A 10396-nucleotide genomic window follows, 5' to 3' on the forward strand; every position below is an offset into this window, starting at 1 on the left:
GAGTAGATTCAGACGCTACTCCCCAAAGAGCACCTAATTCCAGGAGAGCCCGTCGAGACCGCTAAGCCCGATCCTACTCGTTTTAGCGCTGTCTGAGTTTGCTGATTTTACTCTCTCCGCTCTCTCCTTACTCACTACTCTTTCTTGCTCCACTGGCTCTGTGTCTCTGTCTTCCAATTCATCTCTCCAACTGCTCCCCTTCACTCCCCTACTGTCTATACCTCCTTCTCGCTCTCTTCTTTCTCTATGATTTTACCCCACTTTCTCTCCCTTATTGTAAACGGCTCTTAACAGACTGATGGAAATCTATCCTCACCTTGCTGTTCTTATTGATTTCGCCTCCTCACCCACCTATGTTATATGAATTGTCTTACATACGGTATACCGGAACGCTGCCACTAATTCTGTTTTGCCATTAGGAGATGTGAGAACTGTAGCCGCTCACCGTCTGCATGCCCGGATAGGCTGCTAGTGCTTTCGATCTGGCCCAGTTTAAATCAAGAACAGCCTCACTGCTAACCTCTCATCACCTGGCCAAGAGGGCCTCTTTCCATTTGCTTGCCTGGTAACCGTTTGTTTTAGTGGGTGCAGAAAGTGTCACTGGGTGAATTGTTCTATACGTAACAACCTAGGTTCTGGTCTTAATTTTTGACTACTCTTTGCATTAGCCTTATGGTTATAATGGTTTTTGTAGATGCCTAGCTCTATGTAGTAATCTACTCAGATGTCCGAGGGTGAGTTGGGAGAGAGGGGATTTTTTGTTGTATCGCACTCTCCCCCCCCCCCTCACCCCCCCCCTTTTTTTTTTTTTTGTATAACTTTATTCATGTCGTTCTTTTATAATATGAGGCTGGTTAATTTGCACTGGGGTCAGAAGGCGACCTCCTCATCTGCATGGCCTGGTATGCAGCCTTATTACCCGCACATGCGGATTAAGTGAGGATGCCATAGGAACTAGTCTTTCTTCTGTTTAAGAACTATTACCCCAGATGCTAAGCCTCCTGGAGAGTCTACCCAATGTTTCTAATAGTTGTTATTGGTCCACTGAGACCCTGTTATTAAATGGGATAATTATTCTTTAATTGCTGAGGAGAGAGCAGCAGAACCACTCTATGACAGCTATTTTAGCAGTCTGAAAGTGAATATAGGTTCCCCTGCTGATCTCTTCTAACATGTTCTTTCTCTTTTTTTTTTTTTTTCTGTTCGTTAATGCATTATTAATTTGAATAATACAACCTACTTTCTTGACGGAAGTAGTAGGCCTAAGCTACTTATAGAGAGACCCGACTTTATCAAGGTGCAGAATATTAATCTTCGACCCTGTCTGCTACTTTATTGACACGAGCTCAATGCCTGCCAATCTCTTAGTGACCAATGCACCTTTGGGGGCGTTTTCATTTAATGATGGGTATGCAGCTGGTGTTATATATATGAGTCATACGGATATATTTCCCGGTGAATTCCCTCCTTTGGCCTCCCTAATCCCAGGATCCCAGGGTGTCTGGGATCCCCCTTTTTTAATTCCTCACTCAGCGGGCTAAAAGATGTTTTTCTTTTTTTCATTTTCTAGCTTTTACCTTCAATAGCTTCAGGCCTTCCTCCCTCAAGGTGGCATTCTCCTACTAAAGTTTATTGCATCCTACGTTTTAAGTGCCCACCGACCATAACCGGACACTAGTTACAGGGTCCACCCCTGTGACTTACTGTGGAAGTGCAAGCAGGACTTGCATTTCTCCGGCTCAATTTCAGAGAATTACTAGTACTATCTACGATATTCTCTAACTCCTCAGTTTTCTCAGTACTGCCCCATTTTACCCTATTTCTAAATTCGATTTTTTATTTTATTTTATATTTGTCTCTGATCTCGTTTTATAACATTTCTCCCTTTCTCTGCCTACCCTTTGTTCCTCGTGGCGGGACTCCGGTTCCCTCCCCCCCATGACTTCATTTAGTGTCCCATTACCCCTCCAGCTAAAGTTTGCACAATATCGCTCTGATTGATACCCAAACTTGAATAGTGCGTGCTTGACGAACACCCTAGTCCATTCCTTGCGCCTTATAAAATACTCACCCACCTAAAACATGTCCCCTAGACCCAAATTAAATGCACGAGACTCACTCAAAATAGTCTCTCTAAATGCGAGAGGTCTCAACATACCCGAAAAGAGGTCCCAAGTTCTGCTTTTTGCTCACAAATGCAAAGCAGACTTAGTGTTACTACAAGAAACCCATTTCAAATCCAACTCCATACCTAAACTCTCCAATCACCGATTTCCACTTGTGTATCATGCCCCCAATCCCCACGCGAAATCCAAAGGTGTCTCGATCCTTGTAGCTAAAAAATGCCATTTCCAAATTAGTGAGACCATGGTAGACCCCGAGGCCAGATTTATTTTTGTGAAAGGCAGTCTGGGAAACAAACGTATCACTCTAGCCAATGTATATGCACCAAACACTGGCCAGCCAGCCTTTTTTAAATCAATTTTGGCGGAACTATCCCTTTTCCAGGAAGGCATGCTCATTTTGGGGGGAGACTTCAACGTCCCTCTTAACCCGACACATGACTCCTCTACTGGCACCTCCTCTCTCACCTACAAAGCATTACGAGCCATTAAGTCACATCTACATGAGCTTTGCTTACATGATTGTTGGCGAACTCTGCATCCCCAAGAACGGGATTACTCCTATTTTTCAATTCCCCACAATCGGTACTCTAGGTTGGATTACCTGTTTATCACACAAAGAGATTTACCTTGCCTCTGTTCTGCATCCATAGAGGCTATGTATATCTCTGACCATCATCCAGTCTCCATGACCCTGCAGATTGCTGACAACCCACACACTCCACCGATTTGGCAATTAGATCCTGCCCTGTTGTCCGACACAGTATTAGCTTCTTCCTTTCAAGAAAAACTGTCCAACTACTTCACAGAGAACCTTTCTTCAACGATGGACTCCATGTTAATCTGGGAAGCCCATAAATGTACAATTCGGGGAGAATTTATAGCCGCGTCGGCGAAAAGGGAAAGATATAACGCCATATCCCAGCTTTCCACCCGTATTAAGTCCCTAGAAAAGGCCCACAAACTTTCATTAGCCAATGATGTACTTACTGATTTATTGCAGGCGAGGCAGGATCTACTCCAAATTCTCAACTCCCAAATTAAAAGAAATTACATGCTTTCCCGTAAACTTTTTTACGAATATGGCAATAAGTCGGGTAAACTTTTGGCCAGAGCTCTAAAAAAACAACACGCCGCTAGAACCATTCACTCCATCACGGACCCAAAGGGCAATAAATTGGTTACCAACCACAGGATCGCTGAACAATTTGTTCAGTATTATTCCAACCTTTACAACCTCCAAGATACCTCGCCTCTGAGAGATCGGACCCATAAACATACCCTTCAAACTGCATTTCGTTTTACTTCTTCCAGCCCCAGATTCACTTCTTAGTAAAGCATCCCACAAATTCAAACCTCTCTTAGAAGTTAAAGCTGGATAGGGTCCTGTGATCTCTTTTTTCAGGGGTCTAATATCAGAACCTGACAATCATTGTTTAAAGTTTCCTTAACTCCATTCCAAAGGGTATAGAGAATTGGACAATGCCATGGGGGACCACGTACCAATTAAAAATAAAACACCACAAGGGGACTTTCAAAATGCATATTTAATTTTGATAAGATCAAGGAATTTACAAACACAAATGAACATAAAAAATCTATTAAACTTTACTCAAAATATAAATAAAATAAATATTAAAATGAAATTGTGAAAAAGTGCATAAAAAATTTCAATTGCACTCTGCAAGAGCAGTTGCTCCAGAGCTTAGTAAATGAGCAAAAGCTCTGCTGACTTCCATCATCCAATCATGTGCAAACAAAAATTATGTTTTTTAAATTTTCCTTGCATGTGATGGGTATTCTTTGCAAATTGAAGCTTGCTGACCTGACTCTGAAATCCCCTGTATTTTCAAGTTGTTTCTGCGAGACCTATCTTTTAGGTTCACAACTTTCGATTTTTAGCCCTTCTAGTGTCTCTTCATGTGCAGAGTGAGCCTCGACTACAGTGTTAAAGGATTCTGCATAATCACACATCTTATGTTCTACATGGTCCACTCTGTCCCCTAGGTCTTGTATGCCAGCTTGAATACGGTGGAAGCATAATTTCATATCGTGTTGTGGTAACTCTTTTAGTGAAGTCACCATCCTTTTCAGTATAGCGTCTGACACTGGGAGATCTGAAGTGGCAAATGAACCAAAGGAATCTGTGTGGGGCTGGGGTGTAGGTGGCCCTGCAACCTGAGCACTCACCTCCATGTCTTGTGACCCTGGTACACCACCAGAGATTTCGCTCCTTGCCTCCATTTTACTGTGCTCCTCATGGAGGGTTTAAAGGCTCCTGAGGAAGGTTAGCCTGTCTACAATGCCACCCAGGGAGAGTATGAGATCCCGCAATGTGATCTGAGGCAGTCCTGGTCCTCTGCTGGGAACTGCCCCCGGAACCATTTTGGCGAAGACCAGCCAAGAGTGTGGGAAAAAGTCATCCAGCTTATGAAGCTGTGGCATGTCCCTCCTTCTGCAGGGCATAGATGAGGGTTGTCCAAGGCTGTGTGTGCCAAATCCGCCGTGTCCGGGTGTTGTGGGGCTCCTGGAGTTGCTGTATTCTCCAGCAGCCAAGCGGAGCTCTGTGTCCAGTAGCAACATTCCCCGACAAGTTAACAAACTGTAAACAAATTGTATCATTAGTAACATTAGTTGAAAGACAGTCGGCGGTTGATTTACTATATGAAAATGCATTGTGCACTGCGAGTGCCCTTTCAGTGCATTTGCTCTACATTGGAGGGGAAGCTTGGAAATGAGGGGAAGCTCTGGCAGTTTCTATCATCCAATGATTTTCAAAAAAATGAATGTGATTGAGTATTCTTTGCAAAGAGAAGTTTTTACCTCATTTACTAAACTCTGGAGCATCGTATATTTGCCTTTAGTAAATAAACTCCTATTTCTTTTTCTAACCAATCTAGGCATTAGGGATCAAATTACCAAAACTCAGGAAGGTGTGTACATTGTCCATGGAACTTTTTAAATGCGTTTTGAATTTGCATTATAACATATCCCCATTAATTTAGACAACTGTAAAACAATATGAGGCAACCCTAAGTAACTAAAAAGTAGACAGAAGCATGTATCATAATGTGAAGATGGCACTCTCTACCTCATTTTGAGTAGAAATTTCCCAGATCACAGAAAAAGAACCCAAGTGCCAGCAGGCTGACAGTCATCATCACTTAAGTCAGTTAACTGCCCCTTTAACCCTTTACTCATACAGACAATAGCTGCCATCATGTGCTTTAATGATAATATGCACCAGTCACCATATTTGCTGTAACAATCCTGATCCTTGGGAAATCGTAGTGCTCGTCAAAGAAACAAGAATTCTTTAATTTCTTATTTGGAGCTTTTGGAGAACCAGCTTACTAATTTTAAATATTGATTTAACAATATACAACAACAAAATAAACAAGATTGAATGTGAAAAAGTACTTGACAATGTTTGCAGTTCTGGCAGAAGCCAATCAACTATTCAAATTTATGTATTAGGGTAATCAGCTCTCATGACCCTTAATAATCCACCATGACTTCATAATCCATCACGATTAAAGAGCTCTCAGCTACCTATTGCAGCAGCTTTTTAGGTATATTCTGGAGCAGGGATGCCCAACCTATGGCCCACAGGCAGCATTTTGCCCAACACGGGTAGCGGCCCAACACAAAACCATGAACTTACTTAAAATGTTTTAATTTTCTTTTGTAAAAATAAGTTTACACTTAGCAAACACATGCGGCTGAAGAAAAATTTGACAGTCTCCTACTGGACTTTTATAAGTTTTATCTTTCCAAAGAAAAATATCCTACACTTCATAATCACATCTTATTCATGTCATTGGTTTTCTGCAGTGCCTATATTTGTGAGCAACTCTTTTCAAGGATGAAGCATACGAAGGCCAAAATTAGAACCAAAATATCTGATGAGCACCTTGAGAATTTATTGAGAATTGCTGCTACATCCATGGAACCAGATATTGATACATTAATTTATCAAAAACAGTGTTAAATAAAGCACTAGTTTTATGTTGCCTTTTTTTACCTTTATAAGAAAAAATATTATAAAAAATTCAATTTTTTTTACTCAGACAGTGGGTTTGATTTACTAAAACTAGAGAGTGCAAACTATGGTGCAGCTCTGCACAGAAACCAATCACTTCCATTTTTTTTTTTTTGTCAAAGCTTAATTGAACAAGCCAAAGATTGAATTTGATTGGCTACTATGGAAAGCTGTACATGATCTTGCATTCTCCAGTTTTAGTAAATCAACCCTATTATCTATCAGTGATCATTAACTTGTGATCTGCACAACCTTTTCTGCTTACCAGATATCCTTATTGATAGTTTATGTTATGTGTGACCCAAGACAGTTGCTCTTATTCCAATGTGGCCTATAAAGGTCAAACGGTTGGACACCCCTGTTCTAAGTTTTTTTTACAGTGCAGATACCAACACCTTATTGCACAAAAAAAAAAATCATTATTCAATAGACATCAGACATGATATACTGTACCTTTTATGCCTTTTATCCTTAGAAGATACATGTCTCATCTGCCTCCTGGAATGGGCATATTTTTATACCAAACCTTTTTGCTATTTTCTTTTATATTTCAGTAGACAATTGTCATGAATGAAGTTTTATCATACCAGGATTCAATGAATATGATAGATTTTGGAACTGATAAAAAATTAAAATGGTGCTTAACTAAAAGTTTCTGGATTATTGCTTTTCCTGATGAGAGGCTTTGCAGATCATCAAGGGCTAAGCAGGATTTATGATCCTGTAGACATTTTGTTTATTCAACTTGGTCTACTGGTTTTGTCTAATGTGTGGGGTGTTCAGTCTGATGATTTTGATGCTGACTTGTGCATTTTGGAAAACAAGGGTAGTACTGAGTTCAGTATGTTCCCCCATCCTTCTTTTTCAGTTGTAGTTCAAGGAATGTCAATATTGTCACACATAAGTTCTGAATTATCATTTTTTTGATGGCATGTGTGACATCCTTTTTTATGTTTGTGCATTCTTTCATTGCTTCTACTAATCAGACATTAATATGAAATTTTTTTGCATGCTTGATACATAAAATGTATTTAATATTTAAAAAATAAATAAAACATATTTTTGTTTGGCAAGGGTTGTTAGGATTTTCATAGATTAAAAAAGACATCATTTTATTAACATTAAATAATGTTTTTGCATGCACTTGTGATAAACAGTGACAATTGTAATTGTAGCTATCTTTCTTAAACACATTTTAGACTGCCTTCATGGTTTATATATGCTGAGATATAAAAAAAAACAAAAAAAACAAAATGTTGTCAATTTAGTTTACCACATTATTGATAAGGCTTCATCATTTTTCACTGCCTGCATGCTTTATGTAAATATTGTGATTGTACGGTATTTCTGCAGAATAGCAATTAGTATGTGTTAACATGAATATTTTTGTTTTTGCTTTTTAGGGAGAAGTGTTTTAATTATATGTTTTGCTTTCAGAGAAGAACTTTTTGGTACTCTAGGAGACAAAGTATGCTCTTTAGAAAGTTATCACATCCATCTTCAGAGAGTGGACTCTGTTCTAATCTCATTCCACTGCCTTGTTACACATAATAGGACTTTCAGACACTCCTACCCTCAATATGAAGATTCTGCTACTCAATGACATTTGTTGTAATTTGGTTGCTGGCCACCAAGTGCTCCTTAGTTTTTAAATACATTTTGAAATTTACTGGATACTTGAAGAAGAATCTAGTTACTGATTGCAGATACCCCAGCATTATTTGGTATCTTTCTTTAATGAGCTGAAATTTAATTTTATGTTTTATTAAACAAAACTGATGTGAAGCAAAATATGATTTCTCTTAATAAACTTTATTAATTTGTATGTAATTTTCATCTTACTAATTCCTTGAAATAAATATTCATGGTTTTTAAAACAAATTATTTAAATAAAATGAATAGTACAAAAGCCACCTACAATTGGAATAATAAAAAACTTCACACAAATAAGAATATTTCATTTTTTTTTTCTGAATGGCAATAAGATATTTATCTTCTGTCTTCATTTATGTTCATTTATTTTAGTCATTGATGCTCTTTTTGCTTTATTACTTTTCTGGCATCTGTTAAGTCAAAAAATTGGCATTCTGTATACAGATTACTTGGGTAGTTATAATTTGTGGAAATTATTTTCACTCTAGAAATTCTAAATCTAGGTAAGTTAATGTTTCTTATTAAAACTATACAATAGGCATGCACTATAATTTAATATTATTAATCATTTAACTCCCTTTTTAATTGCTTGCAAATGGTACTTTTTGATATATTAGTACATCAACCAATGTATAGAATTTCCTAGAAATAAATCATAATGTTTCTATTTACAAAATTAACAAATATATTAAACTGAAAAACAAGTTGAAGAATTTGTTGGAATTCTTGTGTACCCAATAATTTAATATCGACATCAAATAGATAAGGCTTGCAAGCCAGGAAGTAATATATACGATTATTCAATTTTTAGTTTATTTTCATGTAAAGTGATGGAAATGTAAGCATATTTTTCAAGAAGAAATTTCCCATGGATCTGTGTTAAGAACTTGAATGAAGTAAAAAAATAATTTTGATTTGTATGTTATTTTTTTAAGTAAACTAATAAATATATTGTATCTCATAACATCTATTAAAATATACTTCAAAAATATACTGCTGCTCGTCTCAATAACTTTAATCCCTTAACACTAAAATAATTGATAAAATAGTAACATAGATTATAATTATTATTCCACTTAGTAATTCTAAAATATTGATATTACTATACTATATGTTTCCAAAGTAATTTTACTTATATTGGATTGGAACTGTTTAAGACTTGGGCTGCCCTAACTCCCTGCTGTACCATTGATTGGGATCACAGGACCTATTCATTTCCAGTGTGCACAGGCTTGCAGTTATAACATTCTTATGCAGCATGAGTAATGATAACCCCTTTCCACTGGGCTAGATCTAGCATGGTTATGCTCATGATGTCTATGATGCTTATGTTAATTATTCTAGCATTTCATTTTTTTTTAAAGCATAATCAGAGAGACATCACTGTGTATGGTTTTTAACTGGCAACTATGCAATCTGTTATGGGCTGCATTCAAACTTTGTCTTGTGAAATCCTTAAATATTAAGGTTTCATGCACACTGGCTTAAAAATCGCTGCTACTACAGGAGTTTTGTGTTTTGCCTGTAGAAGCAGCTCAACGTTATCTTATGTGTCCATGCACATTAGGATGATTACAGGCATATTTTAAGCTCAATGTTTAGAAGCAGGAAAAAAAAAACCTTTGTGTTTCTAATTGGAGCTTGGTGGCAGAAAAAATGCAAAATTCTCCTAAATTCACCTAAACTCTACTAAAATGCTCTATATGAGCGTTTTGTTTTTTTTCTGCCAGGGGAACTGGAGTTTTTTTTTAAAAAGCCCAGTGTGCATGCAGCCTAAATATAAATAATGATATTGCTGAGTAGCATCAGTATACAAGTATATTTAATAAATAAAGTTGCTTGTATTTTTAAGAAGTCATGATATAACTAATTTCTCATGAAAAATATATTTTATAGAGTTTTTACTTTATTATTTCCATATATGGATTCCAATGCAACTTAAAGTGTACTATCTAAATAATTTACTGTTATCTACCTAACACTGTTTTAATAATAAACAATTGCATCAGTAAAAAGGAATGGTTATACACATTAGTTGGCAAATAAAATGAATCTGTATCCATGATGCATAAAATAAAAATATCTTATTTTTTTTCATTCTTTGGAGATTGATCCTTTAAGATTAAGGTTAACAGGTCATTACACCATATACTGTAAGATATAAGTATCAAAATATTTGGTTGGTGAAATTCATTAATATACAGTATAAGGCCGGAATGTATAATCCACAGTTTACATTTTCCAATAAAGAGATATCCAAGAAGGAACAAAAAGGCTCAGATGTACTTAGATTTACACTTTAGTTTCTGTCAATTCAGAAAACATTGCTTGATTAGTACATGTGTTTTTTTTTTCTTTACCATTATTAACCACTTAAAGGCCAGAAGGATTTGCAGACGTGGCGCTTCATTTGCATGCTTTTATCCCACCTTGCGGTGCTTTCTGAAGCACCGAGTAGCTTCCGCCCAGCACTTGTAGTATCTATTACTACGGCCAGGGGTTTTTATTGATATCTGAGTTTGATGTCACTTCCTGTTTTCTTTCTACCATTGCACCCGGGAGAGAGGAAACAGGAAAT

General features: G+C 37.1%; 1 protein-coding gene across 2 annotated transcripts in view; it reads left to right on the plus strand.

The window, feature by feature from the left end:
• NETO1 (neuropilin and tolloid like 1) overlaps positions 1–9915 on the plus strand; it is a 270444-nt gene extending 260529 nt beyond the window's left edge. The window contains exon 11 of one of the 2 annotated variants that reach the window (XM_077492376.1): positions 7603–9915. The gene's annotated coding sequence lies outside the window, so the exon portion shown is untranslated. Of the gene's footprint in view, positions 1–7568 lie in introns of both variants that reach the window. The other variant, XM_077492375.1, reaches the window with a different exon arrangement.
• The last annotated feature ends 481 nt before the right edge of the window (positions 9916–10396 follow it).

This window comes from Lithobates pipiens, unplaced genomic scaffold, assembly GCF_037356315.1.
Source record: "Lithobates pipiens isolate NorthernLeopardFrog02 unplaced genomic scaffold, aLitPip1_a1.2 Scaffold_19, whole genome shotgun sequence".
Taxonomy (NCBI): Eukaryota; Metazoa; Chordata; class Amphibia; order Anura; family Ranidae; genus Lithobates; species Lithobates pipiens.